The sequence below is a fragment of the Lissotriton vulgaris genome, chromosome 4_1, assembly GCF_964263255.1.
Source record: "Lissotriton vulgaris chromosome 4_1, aLisVul1.2, whole genome shotgun sequence".
Lineage (NCBI taxonomy): Eukaryota > Metazoa > Chordata > Amphibia > Caudata > Salamandridae > Lissotriton > Lissotriton vulgaris.
In genome coordinates, this window is record NC_141691.1 from 292,866,678 (window position 1) to 292,883,939 (window position 17,262).

Sequence of the window (17,262 nt, forward strand, 5' to 3'; positions counted from 1 at the left end):
ACCATCTACAGGACAGAAGTTTAAAAAGCATTGGATCGAAGACCCTTTGTAGCCAAATTATAATGGGCTGTCTTGTTAAGCCAATAGAACGATGTCACATACGATTACTAAAGACCATTTTGGGCGACCTTACTGTCAAACAAGTGCAGTTCTTCTATTGTTTGGGACACAGTATGTGCTTGTCTGTAGATTCAGGTCTATAGTTCTCACGTTTTGAGGTGTTAAGAGGTTACAGCCCAGCGAAAGTCTTGTTGCTTGAAAAAACGCTTCTCTTGGTCAGCAGTAGAGGCGGCAGCTGACCAAAATGGTCTTTAGTAATCGTCTGTGACATCGTTCTATTGGCTTAACAAGACAGCCCATTATAATTTGGCTACAAAGGGTCTTCGATCCAATGCTTTTTAAACTTCTGTCCTGAAGATGGTCTTCCTCTACCCCCGATGTGTCTCTCCAGCCTATGGTCTCTGAGGCTAACCTATGCAAGAATGAGACCCCAATTCCTTAAGTTCCCTCTGACAGCGCTCAATCATCGAGATCTCCAACTTGGGAAAACTCTACCTTTTTCACCCTCTGCCAACCCATATGTGATTGTTATTGTTAACATTCCTGTACTGCAGATGAGGTCCACTCAGTCGACCACCGAGCTGAAAAACAAGATCACTCATTGGTTCAGTTTAAATCCCTCCACATCAAAGCACTTTTGGATATAAGGACTGGGTCTCTGACCCTCAATAATCAGACACTGCTGAACTTGTAACTGAAGCTCTGTCAGTGCTGTGCTGCATAACGGACTCAACTGGATTGTTGATCTTGAAGGCCTGCTTCTCTGTTTGTTGCCCTGCTGCCTGCTGCTCTCTGAATTTGCTAAAGGAGAGCTGGACTCTACCTTCCAAGTGATCTCCAAGGGTTTGTTTACTTGTCTCCTGTTGCTTGAGACTCAGGGAATCAAAGTATCTACCCAAACTCCAGTGCCTGGCTTACTGGAAATGGCCCAGATACTTGCAACATAGATTTTGATGTATCTCCTATCTTTGTGCAACAGAACTGGCGCATTGACCTGGTTGCGGGAGTAGAATTGGCACATCACATTGGAACCAGAGCTTTGCATCCAAAGATTGATGCTTCGGACAGCGTATCGCCACTGCTGCAGCTTAGTGAGATCAACACATCCCCTCGATTGTGAGGCATAAACCGTCTCTTCACTCCTGCACCTGTCTTTGGAACCGAAGCATCTCCTTGGCTGCATGGGGAAGATTGAAGCATTTAATTGATTGCAGCCAGGAAATGCACTTTGTTCACTGGGGCCTGTGTGGGTCCTGTAGCCAGCCGGCATTCCATCTCAGTCAGCCCGAACTTTGACTTTGCCCAGACCAGCGCAACTTAAGTAACCTTTTTAGTGCTACTTGCTTCTAAGCATTTTACTGCATTTATTCCTATAAAATTCAATGTCTCATTTTCTATTCATTGGATTTTTTTTTTCTTGTTTGGCTTATAATATAATAATTATTTTTATAAGCCTATATGGAGACTTTTTTGGTTTATTCATTGTGTTACTGTGTGTGTGTTTGTTGCACAAATAATTTACACATTGCTTCTTTAGAGAAGTCTGCCTACTCTGTCCCTAGCTACCTGAGGGTTAGCACAAGTAATCTTTTAGTGTTTATCTAGCTTACCTTTACTAGAATTTTGTTCCTGTCTGGCCTGGGTGCATATCTCAGCCAACCAGAATTCCATTACTAACATAAGCTATTTGTTTAGAATCTTTATATTGATGAGTTTTCTGTGACCACAAATAGGAACTTTCCAACTCTTTTCCCCATTATTGACTCACTAAGCATCAGCCCCTTATGGACAGGAGAAACTTGTAACCTGTTAGTTGCTGGTGATTTATCCTCTAATATGGGGCTTGTTCAGGCTTAACTGAATGTTATTCCTCTCACTTATGCTGCCATCTCTCCTCTCGGAGCCAGGACATTTTTGGACCTATGTTATTCCTAATGCCTGCCAGTTCCAATAGGTGTAATGCCTTTGATGTATGTTTTGGTCCTGATATTGCTAAGGCTGCCACTTACATCAGTAAAGGGCAGTGTCCAACTATTGTTTATGTTTATATCTAATAACCTGTCCACCAGAATTGTTGACTTTGAAGTCAATCCCAGCACTTTTAGGGACTATAATGCCCTTCATCTCTTTTAACCGTTTTACGAAGGCCCCCAAGAAGAGTACAAGGGACAATCTGGTGGGTAATTCCCTGACTAAAGCCTCAGATAACTTGAGCAGACTGGCTTGGAGGTATGCAGATATTTTTTCAGCATTTGGCATCTTGGTAGCAGGTAACCTAAGAAGCATCTTAAACTGTTTATTACTGGATATTTATAAATATTAGGTGATAGATTATTTTATATACCATAAAAGCAATCCTCATGAAAAAGCTCAAGGTACATGACTCTAGCATGGCCTCCTGGACTGATTAAGCTTGCAGGTAGTCCTGTAGGAAGCTGTAATTGGCCCTTAAAAAATCCCAAAGAACAGGACAGAAATTGCCAACTGCACAAGGGAATACACAGATGCTTTATCGGCTAGGAGGTCTGAAGAGAGAAATTTGCACTGGGAAGCTTTAGTTCAGGCCTGTACCCTAAAAGACTTTAAAGTCTTTTGGAATTTAGTTAACAATTAATCTCTGGCCTATGCTCCCCATGCTGCACTGAACTGTAACTTCATCCCTGAGGATTGGGCAGATCACTTCCAGCGCATATATATCCTGAAGGATAGCAATCTTAGCGGGCCGGTTCCTGTTTAATCTTGCTTACCTATTGTAACTACCTTTTCGTTAGATGAGGTCATCTCATCCATTCAGCACAATCCTGCCAATAAAGCCCCTGGCACTGATGGGGTCCCAATAGACCAGTCAAAGAAATGTAAATTTCTTAGTGCTCTTGTTGACAAACCTTTTCAATGCTATTTGTTTAGTTGGGCCAGTAGTGGCCCGTGGTTGGATTGCTGCCGGGCACTGACGTGGGTTTGGGGAGGGGCAGGGTGGGGGGTAGTAAACTACGGATTGCGTAAAAACAGAGGTAAGTTAACATATAAATAAATAAAATAATTTTGTTGCGCGCCCTGCATCACCAAATGCGATGCAGCGCCTGCAACAAAATTCGTTTTTTTATTTATATTTTGACAGTGTCAACAGATCCAAATTGAGGGACCTCCAGGCCTCTATGGGGGTAGAGAAAGGCCCAGGTAATGTCCTTAGGGAATTGCATTTCAATCTCAGGGCCTCTGAAAGATATGGGAGTAATGGTGAGTGTTCAGAATATTTTGCCTCCAACTAGGGGTATGGCAACGGTGTGTTTCAGTGACGATTCTTTTACTCCTGTGCCTTAATAAGCTGGAGCCAGTTCTAATAGGTTTAGGTGCAAATTTTTACCGAGTTAAAAAGAGATTGGTACCGGCGCTCCTTTATGAGGATTAAACCCTTTGATTAGCAAGAAACTCCAATGGTCTGAAGGCTCTCATTGACTGTTTTGTTAGTTTTATGGGGAACATTAATTTGGAAATAAACAGATCACCAAGGTATGTGATGGTTTGTGGTCCTAAGCCCACAAAGACCAACCCACTATACATCAATGGTATGCACATTGAAAAAGCCTGTTCTTTTACCTATCCTTGACATTACTTTAGATGAGAATATTAGCTGGACTGCTTGTATGGCAAACAGGTATATCAGCTTTAAGTGGGCCATTGGGTCAGTCTTTAAAGTCTGAAGGGCTTATTCACAAGGCGCTATTACGGAACTAACTGAACTTTATCGCAGCCAAAGTCTTGATAAATGTACCCCTCCATTCACAAGCAGGTGCTAACAGCCCACAGCACCACTTTTCCCATGATAGCAGCCGCAAAAAACATCGCCACAGAGGACCCCCGCAACTATCGCTAATAAGATGCAGAGTAGGCGTTCCCTTGACAAAAGCTGCATCAACACCACACTTCAACATTCACAATGACCAGACAGATCGGTGATAAGAGCACAAAACATGCAATAAGGCGCGTTAGCTGCAGGAATTTTACACCTGCTCTGACCTGGTGTAAAGTCAGACAGCAGCCTGCACCACAAAAGGGAGCGCAGCCCGGTGCGTCATCGGAAGGGCAACAGATGCCATGGAGCAACTGATTATGCAGGCCGGATACCCAAGAGGGCCACAACACCCACCGCCACCACCCCCAGGACCACTCCCGGGCCACACCCCCGGCAAAGACATGCCACATCAGCTATACCCAAACATGTACGAAATAATCTGCCTGATGTCTCAAAATCACAACTGGTGACATGCATGTGTCGTCACAGAAATGAGCATCACACATTCACTTTCGAAGCAAACAATGAAACTTTATTGAAACAACACATAAATTAAATGAAGACACATGGCCGCTCCCCTCGACACAATCCGTAGGTCACAGCCTGCAAGACAAAACACATGAAGGTGTGTTTGCAGCGCACATCAAAGGACAGAGAGAGAGAAGAAGAGAGGGGGAGAGAAAGAGAGATAAGAAGAGAGGGGGATAGAGAGACAGAAGAAAAAGAGAGGGGGAGAAAGAGAGAGAGAGAAGAAGAGAAGGAGAGAGAGGGAGAGAGCGATAGAAGAAGAAGAAGAAGAAGAAGAGAGAGAGAGAGAAGACCCAGTGCACCAAGGCCACACTGCTCACCTGCTGCCACCGGTGTGTTTCCAACCACTTACCTGTATGTATAGTAGCACACCAGGTCACACATCTGAGTCAGAGCAGTCATCTTAAACAGAGCCCAGGGACATGATTGGCACAGTAAATACACTTGCACAAGACAACATTGCCCGTCCGCCCATGAACACACAGCCAGAGGCCTCCCAAGCCCTCCCGCCGCCCATCGGAGCATGCCCGCCCATGCACACCTGGGCGACACTGCTCACCTTCCACCACCGGTGTGTTGACTGCAGGGCCCACCACGTGCTGCTGCAAGCCACAAGCCTGGGGTCCGCAGACATGGCACCCTCCAAACCATGCATCCACGTTGTGCAGGCCACCAGGTCACACTTCTGGTGCTGGGACTTGATCACACATTGCATAGGATGTACCACAGTACCTGGCAACATCGCAGCCTGCACAGTCGCTCAGCCCAATGGGTGCCACTAACTCTGTGACCCCGGAAGTGGGGCCACGTTGTGAGAGACCTGCGCAGGATGCTGGCGTGGCCTACACTGCGGTCCAGCAAGGCCCACAAATCCTGGGCAGTACAGACCACCAGGACGGGCCATCATCGCAGGCTGCACACCCGCTCAGCAGCTCAAGGTGCCAATGACTCAGTGCACCCTAAGTCACCGTCCTGTGGAGGGGTGCCTGTGCTGGCCGCAATGCATTGTCTGCCACAAACCCTGTGCAACCCCAGTCAGCGTCCTGTGGTGGGGTGCCTGTGGTTTGGCCTGCCACACAGGGAGGCATAGCCACACCAGGGGGCGGAGATGTGGATGGTTTGGGGGCAGCAGCATTCATCATCGCCACGCCTTGTGGCAGCAATGCCATGATGAGGATCTGGTAGATAACTGCTAGATTCCACTGATGTTCAGCAGTGGCTGCCATCCAATTCGCCTCCATCCGTACCCTGTCCTCCATGAGCCTCCGCATGTGTGCCAGCTCACGGCTGGTATCGCTGGAGCCACACTGAGCACAGGTGTTCTTCTCCCCGCGTCATGACTCTAGCAATGTCAGTCAGGGCTCATTGGGCTACACACCAAAGGATGGCATCAAGTTTGGTAGCTATGAGGTCGAACCCCACCGCACCTGCTCTGCGATCTCCCTCTGGCTCTCCAGCAATGGAGTTGTAAGGCCATGTGTTGTTCCTGTGGGTCTTGGGGGGTGTCAGGACTGTAGGTGCCTCCTGCTGGGTGCTTTGGGGAGTGGGTGGGGTCTCCTCGATGCAGCTGGCCTGCCCTGATCCTGGAGGTGAGTTTTGGATGAGGTCAATAATGTCTTGGATGGCTTGTGTGTTGATGCTGGTGTTGTCCTCCTTGTCATCAGTGAAGAGTGGCTGGGACTGCTCTGCAGGAGGTGTTGACAGTGCCCCTGCGATGTGAAGGGGAGATGGTGTATTACAATGCGTCCACAAGTATTTAGCGGCATGGTACATGTTGACATTCAGACAGCGTGGCATTGTGCATTGTGACAGTCTGTAGATCTGGGTGAGGACCCAGATTCATTGTAGGTGTGCACTGTGCTGTGCTTGGTTGTGCATGTGTGCCATTGTGCCCATCTCCACGCGTTCCCCCAGTACCTGGTGGTCACTCACCCTGTTACGGTTTTGTTATGTCCTGTCGAGCAGTATCCGATTCCCCGACTCCAGCCAATGTCTCCACACTGATGACTGTTGACACCAGCTCCTCCATGTCATCCAACTCGAGCTTTGGCGCTGGGCCCCCACCTAGAGTCTGAGTTGCTGCCTTATGGTTGGCGGAGAGTTTCTCCTTGGTCCGCCGCTTGATGTCAATCCATCGTCTCTTGACCTCGTCCATTGTCCTCTTGTGCTACCCGACGGCATTCACCTTATCCACGATGTCCCGGTATATTCCATTTTTGGTGCCCAATGACACATTGGAGGTGACGAACAGTTGTTGATGGTGTTCCATCACCTCCGTGACTATGATCCTGTTTGCCTGCGGACTAAACTTCGTCTTCCTCTTCTTCTTGTCTTTGCCCTTCCTTGTCCCCAAGATACCAGGCTGGTCGTCCGGGTTGCGTGTTGGGTTGGCTCATCCTCTGCACCTGCTCCAGCAGCCTCCATGGTACTAGGATGTTGGACATTTTGTTTTGTGATTTTTTTTCTACTTTTATGTTTATGTTTCCCACCTGCCAGGTGTGTGTTGCAGGCCTGGCGCTGCTTATCGCTGGTTTCCTCATCGCGCTTTGGCCCATCGCAGATTTGTTTGGTGTTGTGGTTTGTGTTTTTGTCACCATCAAGGTGTATGTATCACGGACATTGTCAGCAGTTTCGTCAGTCTATCGCATGCTACTGCCGTGTTGTGAATTCCATGTTGCCACAGGTTTTTTTTCTCGCGATAGGCTGTGATGGCGAAAGTTGTGTTACGCTACTCTTGAGGTAGTTATCGCACATTCTTGTGAATATACCCCTCAATGAAATTTCGGGAATAACCCGATCCATCCTCTTATAGAGATTTTTCAAACTTAGATGTGTTCCAACTATTTTTTAAGGCACAGGGACATAGGGTCCCTGCAATACGAGTCACCTGCAGGTGGAAGAAAACAGGGTATTTCATAAGCTGTTAGGGATTCTGCCCAGCAGTAATAATTTTAAGGTGCACAAGAAGGAGTTTGGTCTAGACTTTGTCAAAGATCGCATAAAACTAGCTCCCCTGCTACTCTGGTGCATAACTTGGTGCAGTGCGCGCACAGGTCTCCCACAGTAGGGACATCATAGAGGACTGTTAGGCATGTGAGACTGGTCTCTCTGTACCTTAGCTTCAATCCTTACAGCTGAATTTCCTAAATCTTGCTAGACCAAGCCTATCCACAGATCCATCCTTTATTAGGAAGGAAGATATAGGGTGGGTGAAGCATTTTCTTTGGAAACGAGCTAGGGTCAGGGAGACGATAATTCCAAGCTCTGAATCTGTGAGTAATTACATACTGATTCAAACGTGTCCTGGGACGGAATCATATCTTAAGTTGGCCAATAACGCATGGAAAAAAAATTTTCTTACTATATTCTGACAGGGCTATTCGATGGAATCTGTGTTTCCCCCTTGGGCAGGTCAATGCCTCCTTTGTCTGTCATTTTCCTTGCAATGAGTCTTCTGACCAAACTATTCTAATTTTTTTGTTTTTTTGTGGATTTTACAGTGACCTGTCCAAGGGTTTGCTAATTTCAGTTGTTCGAAAAGATAAGATGCATATCTTTAGAGCTGCGTTACTTTATCTCCAGTCATTGTGCTCAGAAAATCTACGTTTTAGAGTGGGATTATTTTTAAAACCTGCTGTCAAACTGCTCAACTCCATGATGTTTTGGTATTTGTTCTTATCTTGATTTTAACATTCGGGTTTTATTGACTGAAATATGTATTTTTTTTTAACTTGTGATCAATGGTTTCTTATGGGTGTGTCTGTTGTTCTGTGCATGCTTTTATGGGCATTATTTTTGGTCGAAATAAAGATGTAATGATAATGAACTGAAATATGACATATTATTTTATGTAACCCCTAAATTGATAAAACAAATTAAGAAATAATCTAGTGCAAACTCAGGCCTGGATAAATTATATTTAAATAAAATAAGAGTGTAACACTAAAATGTGACTGCCCGTTTTTCAATTGTATTTAATATTCAGTGATAGTATTCCATGTAGCAGTGGGTCAGTCGCAAATAAGTGTTTCTGAGAGTGTAGTATTTTCTTATCCAACGCTTTACCCATTCTTGCGTGAATGAAGGTATCATTATCGACAATAAGTAGGTGATCACGACTTCTCCTTTTTCATAAATTGCACTGAACAACCTTAATGCTCCAATTTTATAGTGCAAAGTTCATTCTATTCAGTGGGCCTTCGACAGCCAATAGTTTGAGGGAAGGAGGACCTACCGGGAAAATCATGGTCTAATGAGATGCCATAAAATCTGTCTGATCAGTAAGGCGATCCTAAGTTGGGAGATGCACTTGTTTTGTTCATGCTCATGTTTATGGCTGCACCATGCCCTCGGGTGGGAAATACAGTGTGGCCAATATCTCCTTCAACATATTCAGGCATGCCTCTTTTTGTAGCGGCTTTAACAGTCCAGTACAACTCCTGAACTAAGGAAATTATAGTGGCAAACTGACATCCAAAAAATTCAGCTTTAGAAATGACTAAAAAAAATCTGATTGCACAGTAAAAACACAAAAAGGGTCAAATGAAAAAATTAATAACTACGATCTTAAATTCTAAAGTGCAGAGTGCAATATACAAGAGAAGCGCCCAAAACGCACTCTATCAAACAGTTTAACAGTGGAAGCGGTGCTCTGCAAAGGCTTCTGTGGATCACAAACACTGCATGCCTAGCACAAGGGAGGTGCTGCTCAGAAGAAGAGCTGTGAGATGAGCTGAGGTAGGATGAGGCAAAAACCCTGACTGTGCACAAGGAGATGACCCAAACCCCACTACGAAAGTGAGCCCCAGAAGAGCCCAAAGTGGCATTGCAGCATACCCTAACTATGTTCCCCATGTATGGCGGGCACTAAGGAACTCAAGTGTATCTGGGTTTCACTACAAGACCTGAGCGCTACAAATCTACGAGGAGCTACAAAAAGATGGTTTCAGTCTCCATTCTCTATGACAGATAATCAAGAGTGTCTGTGAAGAACCACAAAGGTGAAGGTACCTGCTTCAGGGTCTACGTTCTCACCAAGTATGGGCACTCTCTTCGCTGGGGTAGTGGATTTTTGTCTTGGCCAAGAAAAGCCCAAGATTCTCAGAGATGCAAGAACCATGGCTCCACCACAGCCTATTCCCAGGTGCTGCCTCCACTCCCGATGACTGAGACAGGACGATGCTCCTGCTCACTGTGCTCCTGAGAGAGGGCAATGCCCCTGCTCACTGTGCTCCAGAATCCATGCTGCACACTTTCCACAGGCCATGTACCTAGCTGACAAACCCAAACGACACCGGTGCAGTCTGTGTTGTGATCAAACTGACAACAAAAGCTCCTGCGTAACCCACAGCACCTGGAAAGTGGGGGATAAGGCCCGTAGGAACAAGGAACGAAGCAGTTCCATATCAGTGGGGTTCCTTTAAGATACAGACTTTTTAAACCACAACTAATGCAGTAAGAGGCATCTCACCTTTTGCGTAACTCAAGAGATACAGGTGGGGATAAAAATGGCTCTCAGTTTAATAGGGTGGAGGGAGGTGGTAAATATGGGAAGAGGGAATCTTACTGAATGGGCGCGAGTGAACCAAGGAAAGTATTAGAAAATATATCATTGGGTGGTGTAAAGAACATGCATTGGAAAAAGTGAAACTTAATTGGCATACAAAAATGTGTGGAATCATTGCAGATGCTGTATTTTGTTGGGCCTGTGACAATATCAAAAGCAGCAAGGAATGTTGTGCAGTTAGAGAACATCCCAGCGTGGAGTGTGGACTGATTCGTGAAGGGCAGAAGGAACTGTTAAGCGTGTGGGCCCTGTGGAACTTCATACCCGAATGACAAACAACATACGGAGATCTGGGAAAAAGTAGGTCTGCCCATATGGCTGAAGCACTTTGCCCAATGTATGTGCTTTTACTTCTGTTCAGGTCAATGTATTATTTCCTTGGGCAGGGAGATATTTTAAGATGCGCTTTATTACCAACACCTAGGGGCTTATTTACAAGGCCCTTGCGCCACTTTTGCATCACATTTCCCATGTTAAAAATGACGCAAAAGTGGCGCAAGGGGCTTGTAAATCTGCCCCCTACTTTCTTTCCCCTTCCCTTAGTGCTTGTTTCCCAGTATTTTCTGCCAGTGGAACCTCACCACCTCCTCTTGCCTGAAGATTGCTGTCTGTGGCAGTGAGAGCAATGGCACCTGGGACTTGGTGCACTGACTGTGCCCTGCTTTTCAACGTTATGAGACATATCTCCATCTTCACATCGCATCCGAAGAGAAGGTCTCCTTCAACATTCCCTTGAGAGAGACGCGTTCTCATGTGTCAGCTTTATCTAAGAGCGTGCGCCCAGAACAGATATTCACGGAGGCACAAAGAAAACGACTCACATTTGCACAAGTCTGGGAGTTGGGTGCACTTGAGCCGCCAAAGACTTTAAAAGTATTGCAGTGCAGGAATCTCGCTGCAGTACTGTGAGAATTGGTCGGGGAAATCAAACGGCTGAAGCATTATTCCTTCTGGGAGCCTCCCTTCATCATTCTCTTCTACTTCACTGACTGGGTCATGACCTGATCCTCCGCCCCCACATATACCTCCGGACCACCGTGCTAGGAAGGCATCGTCTCGCGTTATTTGGGTAGCTTTTTATAAATTATCTATCATAATAGGACTTTTCTTATGCTACTTATTTTAAGATATATAGATAGATAGATAGATAGATAGATAGATAGATAGATAGATAGATAGATAGATAGATAGATAGATAGATAGATAGATAGATAGATAGATAGATAGATCCAGTGTATGTACAACAAGCATATCTGCATGAAGTGTACATAAAAGTATGGAGTTTTTGTGTTAAAAGTGTACGCTTATTTTTATGGAGATGTTTATTATCCCGTGGAGCTTGGAACAGTATTCCACAGCCCGGCTGCAGATGCCTGGCTGGGGGTAGGGTCGCATCCTGATCTGACACAGATGACACATTTGGTACTTGTTCTTCCATCCTCTATCATACGTAGTCCACGGGCTTTTCGAATGGTGGAATCAAAATGCACCCGAGCTGACCTTTTAACAGCATTAGTTTCCTAGAGGGCCTATTCTTGTTGATAGGTGGCTGTTTTTATTTTTTTAAGTTTACCAGCTGTAGCACGACTTGACCTGCCCGTAAGCGTTAGCCATATTCTAATGCGATCATTTGGAGATGCACGCGCAGGTGGACCTAGAATTAGTGCCCATTTCTTTCCGTGTCACTGTCAGTGACCTGCACTCGGATCGGTCAGATAAGCTGCCCACCACAGCTCCCCCGAAAGGCCACTTTCTCAGAGTTGGCGACTCGTGATTTAAGGGGAGAAAAGCCATTTTTTATCCCCAGATGCAGACGCCCCCTGCAGCACCGCGGACCCCCAGCAACCTTCCGCTCCGCAGCGGATCAATGCGGGCAGCGCTCTTTGATGGACTTTCGGCCCTGTGATCTCCCGGCCCTGGGGGTTTAAGGATGAGCATATCAATTCAGGCCCACTGAACTGCATTTCCATTGCGGAGGGTCCCCTCCCCTTCCTTTGTCTGCACAAATCCAGCCCCGCCCCTTTTTGTCACCCTTCTTTCATGCTTTATTGGGCAAACACAAAGCGCGCTTTGTCTGCAGCTCGGCCTTTTCTAAAGCTAGGCATAAAACAGTTTAAAGTGCTGTAAAAGCGGTTGTACCTGAGAACACCTATGGGGTCAGCGCCAATTGAGAACAGATTAACCTATTTTCTATTTTTGTGTGGAGAACACGTGCAGAAATGTGAGCTGTCGTGGGTTCCTACTGTTGCACTTGTTTGTTTATGGAGCCTTGCTTGGGAGTGATAATAGTTGCCCCGACACCAGCCGGCATATGACCGATAAACCCATACTGGAAGCACCTTTATACTGTTACTTGCAGCGTCATGGCCCACTAAGTTTAATCTTATAAAAACGAGAAGTTTGCAAACCAGTGCCTGGAGTCAACGATTGGACCCGTGCGCTGACACTGGTTGACTCCTGCGGAAGTGACATGTTTGCAATCAGAGAGATTGGACCTATCTAGTTTATCTTGTGCAAGGGGATGAATATCTATATGGCCTGGTGTTGCCGAGTCTCCTCCCCTGACATGATTAGTTGACCCTTCGCCCCTCCTCCCACAGGCATCAATAATAATATACAAGCACAGGGGCATATTATCAAGGGGGTTTATCTCCGCTTTTTTGGCTTTAAATGCCAAGAAAGCAGAGATAAAATTATCTCCCTATTACCTAGCTGTCGCTAACACCAGTTAGCGACAGCTAGTAGGAGATAGCGACCATCTTGGGCCCCGCTTTGCATGTCAGTAAAATGTATCACTAATGACATGCAAAGTGGGCGTGCCAAGATGTTAGCGACTGGAAACAGTCGCTAACATCGCTATCTCCTATTACCAACTTTTGGAGATATTCGCGCTAAGCGCGATTATCTCCAAAAGCTAACACCTGCCCCATAGCAGTTCTTAGCCATGTTATCCAATGGTAGGTGGATAACATGGCTAAGAGCATTAGCTCGGTAATGCATGAATATCGCTGACTTTTCAGCGATATTCATGCATTTCGGCCGATTTTTATCGCTTAGGAGATAAACCTTGATAATAGCAAGGTTCCTAAGCGATAAAAATCGCCGCAGCTTGGCGATAAAAATATTGCCGCTAAGCCAATATAGCGATAATTATCGCTAGTTGTTGGTAATATGCCTAACAATTCTTTGGATTAGGGGTTGTATAACCCCAGTCGTATTTGTTACAAATTAATAAAACATTATTAAAATTCATAATACTTTTTTTCGAAACATATACATATAAAACCCTAACATATCCAATCACATTTTGAAATACAGATATTTAACACATTTTGTGGCAAACCTTAATAGGAGTCTTAACCATTTGAGTGCTTGTGACGAGCTCAGCTCGTCATGAGGCACAGTGGAGCTGCACTCATTACGAGCTCAGCTCGACACGGCCGTTGGAACGTTCGGACGCGGGGATAATAACCCCGCTGTGCTGAACGTTCCAAAATGGGTGTGGCCATGACGAGCTCAGCTCGTCATGAGTGCAGCTCCTCTGTGCCTCATGACGAGCTCAGCTTGTCACAAGTACAGCTGCTCCGCGCGCGGTCCCCCTCACCCTCGCACAGCGGGGGGAAAACACCCAGCAGTGAAGGGGTTAAACATAGACATACCTAACCTAAAACTGGATAATGTTCAATTTGTTTTCTGCTTATCCTGGATGAGCCTACTTGCAAGGTCAAGACTGTTCATAACAAAAATATAAAGTAAGGGTACTCCCGTATTTGCTTTTAGGTCTAGAGGAGGGAGAATGAACAACAGATGCGGATACAAAACCTATAATCTGACCTATACATACTTCATAATAGAGTTAATCTGAAACTTACACAGAGATGCAACAATGAGGGAATATATTCACATAGACATGATACTCTTTAGTTGATCATTTATTTTCATTTCCATAATTTAAGATTGAAAAGGCATTTTTAGTTTTTTTAGTATTTTTTAACACAAAACAAAAATGTGAAACAATGTTTTACAGTAAAATACTTTTTATGAACCCCACATAAAAGCTAAACAGTGCTGTTACTCTCTCTGTTACTCAATCTACATCATTGATACAAGTTACACACATATTCATACTAATGACAAAATACCATAAAATACAACAAAATACATCAATACATCTGAGTATTCCATGTGCTCTATTGTGATTGGATTTCCATATTTTTCTCCACTTGGTGAGTTCAATTTCTGTGTTATATCTTGATTTAGTTCTTATTCCTTATATATTTCTTTATATAGGGGTCCCAGATGTATAGGGCCTTTGTACGTTTCGGTGAAATATTTAATTTACATCACCTTCATCAGGCCCAGACAAATACATAGACATACATATATTAAAATGAGGGGATTCTTCACATCTGGTTGTAAAGTAAAGGGGCCGCTTTGCGAGATGCAGTTCGCAGAAATAATATTCAGATTTGTGTAATACACTTTTAGCCGTATTAGACAACCGCAGTGTCTAATAGGGGGGATGCTATGGTCTGTTCAAATGCTGATGGAGAGCCGATTCTTTTATCACATTTCTTTATTAAGGACTGGGTCCTTTGATCACTACACACCAGTATGTGTAACTCAATGTCTTTCTTCTTCGAGTATTGGTGAAGCAGGATACAGCTCTGCCTAGATTGAAATGTCCTGTGCCATATTAAAAATGCAGCTCCAAAAGTCCGTAATGCTCCTGTGAACAGCGCGGCTGATAAAAAATGAGATTTAGCCGATTTATAAAGACCGCGCTCAGCATCGCGGCTCGCCATCTTGCACAGCGAGAGTTTGACAACGCGAGTTCGTCATAAGGGCCCGCGATCACGCATCGCTGTAGATGCGGAGCGCAGCTGACTTCCAGCAGGAGATTTGAACAGTTCGCGTTCCCGAACGTGCAAAAATTGCAATTCTGCACAAGAAATCCACCGCAGGCAGCATAAACATTCTGAAAATGATGATTTTGATCGGAATAACTGACATTTGGCTGCACTGTTTTGTGCAAGGAGTCCATTTTTTGGGGGGGTGGGAGGAAGGAAGTGCCCCAGAGTCTCCAAATTCCTGTTCCTGTCCAGCAGGCTCCTCCCAGTGCTTTGTCCATGTTCTGGTCACTTTTGATTTGAATCTGGAGCTGGAAGAATTACTTTTTGTGGCTGCTGCTGGATATTTGTATTTGAGGACTTTTTGGACTTTGGAGTTTGGATCACTTTTGGATTTGAGATTTTACAGGTAAGTTGATGTTGTTTGTTTGGGGCATTGCAGTTGCTGAAGCTAAAATTTTAAAACTTTTTCACAACTTTAAAATAAATATATTGTGGGTAGCCACAGTATCCAGTAGGCCCAGGGTTAGTCATGGCTGCATGATACAACTGTTTCTGTGAGTTTTTTTAAACTTAAATCTCATTTATGTCATGGAATTTTAGCTCACTGTTATATGCAGATTTTTTTTAAAATTTTGGGGTGCCTGAAAAGCCTCACTAGCCAATAGGCCCAGGGGTAGTGAGTGGTGCATGGACCAAGTTTTTCTGTGGGGTGTCTTGAATTTAAACATCATTGAGGGCATGGATGGAATTGGATTGTGGTGATTTCTGTGTGTTTTTCGACTTTATGGGGTGTTGTTGGGGCCTGGCCATGTGGGTGGGGGCCATTTTGAGGCCTGGTCCAGGCAGGGCCTGGCCATGTGGATGGGGGTCAAGGGTCCATTTTGAAGCCAGGCAGTGTGCTTTGAGTCATAGGCCTGCACCCAGCCTGCCCTGCTTTCACCCATTATGCCCAGGAGTAGTGAGTGGTGCATTGATCAAGGCTTTGTGTGGGGTCTCTTGAATTTAAACATTATTGAGGGCATGGATGGCATTGGATTGTGGTGATTTGTGTGTGTTTTTCGACTTTTTGGGGTGTTGTTGGGGCCTGGCCATGTGGGTGGGGGCCATTTTGAGGCCTGGTACAGGCAGGGCCTGGCCATGTGGCTGGGGGACAAGGAGCCATTTTGAAACCAGGCAGTGTGCTTTGAGCCATAGACCTGCACCCAGCCTGCCCTTCTTTTACCCATTATGCCCAGGGGTGGTGAGTGGTGCATGGACCAAGGCTTTGTGTGGGGCCTTTCGAATTTAAACATCATTGAGGGCATGGATGGCATTGGATTGTGGTGATTTGTGTGTGATTTTTACTTTTTGGGGTGTTCTTGGGGCCTGGCCATGTGGGTGGGGGCCATTTTGAGGCCTGGTCCAGGCAGGGCCTGGCCATGTGGCTGGGGGACAAGGAGCCATTTTGAAACCAGGCCGGGTGCTTTGAGCCATAGACCTGCACCCAGCCTGCCCTTCTTTTACCCATTATGCCCAGGGGTGGTGAGTGGTGCATGGACCAAGGCTTTGTGTGGGGCCTTTCGAATTTAAACATCATTGAGGGCATGGATGGCATTGGATTGTGGTGATTTGTGTGTGTTTCTTACTTTTTGGGGTGTTCTTGGGGCCTGGCCATGTGGGTGGGGGCCATTTTGAGGCCTGGTCCAGGCAGGGCCTGGCCATGTGGCTGGGGAACAAGGGGCGATTTTGAAGCCAGGCAGTGTGCTTTGAGCCCTAGACCTGCACCCAGCCTGCCCTGCTTTTACCCATTACGCCCAGAGGTAGTGAGTGGTGCATGGACCAAGGCTTTGTGTAGGGCCTCTTGAGATTAAACATCATCGAGGGCTTAAATGGCATTGGATTGTGGTGATATTTGTGTGTTTTGTGACTTTTTGGGGTGTTGTTGGAGCCTCGCCATGTGGGTGGGGGCCATTTTGAAGCCTGGTCCAGGCAGGGTCTGGCAATGCGGCTGGAGGACAAGGGGCCATTTTGAAGCCAGGCAGTATGCTTTGAACCATAGGCTTGCACCCAGCCTGCCCTGCTTTTACCCATTATGCCCAGGGGTAGTGAGTAGTGCATGGACCAAGGCTTTGTGTGGGGCCTTCTGAATTTAAACATCATTGAGGGCATGGATGGCATTGGACTGTGGGGATTTTTGTGTGTTTTTCAACTTTTTTGGGGTGTTGTTGGGGCCTAGCCATGTGGGTGAGGGCCATTTTGAGGCCTGGTCCAGGCAGGACATGGCCATGTGGCTGGGGGACAAGGGGCCATTTTGAAGCCAGGCAGTGTGCTCAGGCCTGCACACAGTTTGCCTTGCTTTCATCCATTATGCCCAGGGGTACTCAGTGGTCCATGGACCAAGTCTTTCTGTGGAGTGTCTTGAATTTAAACATCATTGAGGGCATGGCTGGCATTGGAGTGTGGTGATTTTTGTGTGTTTTTCG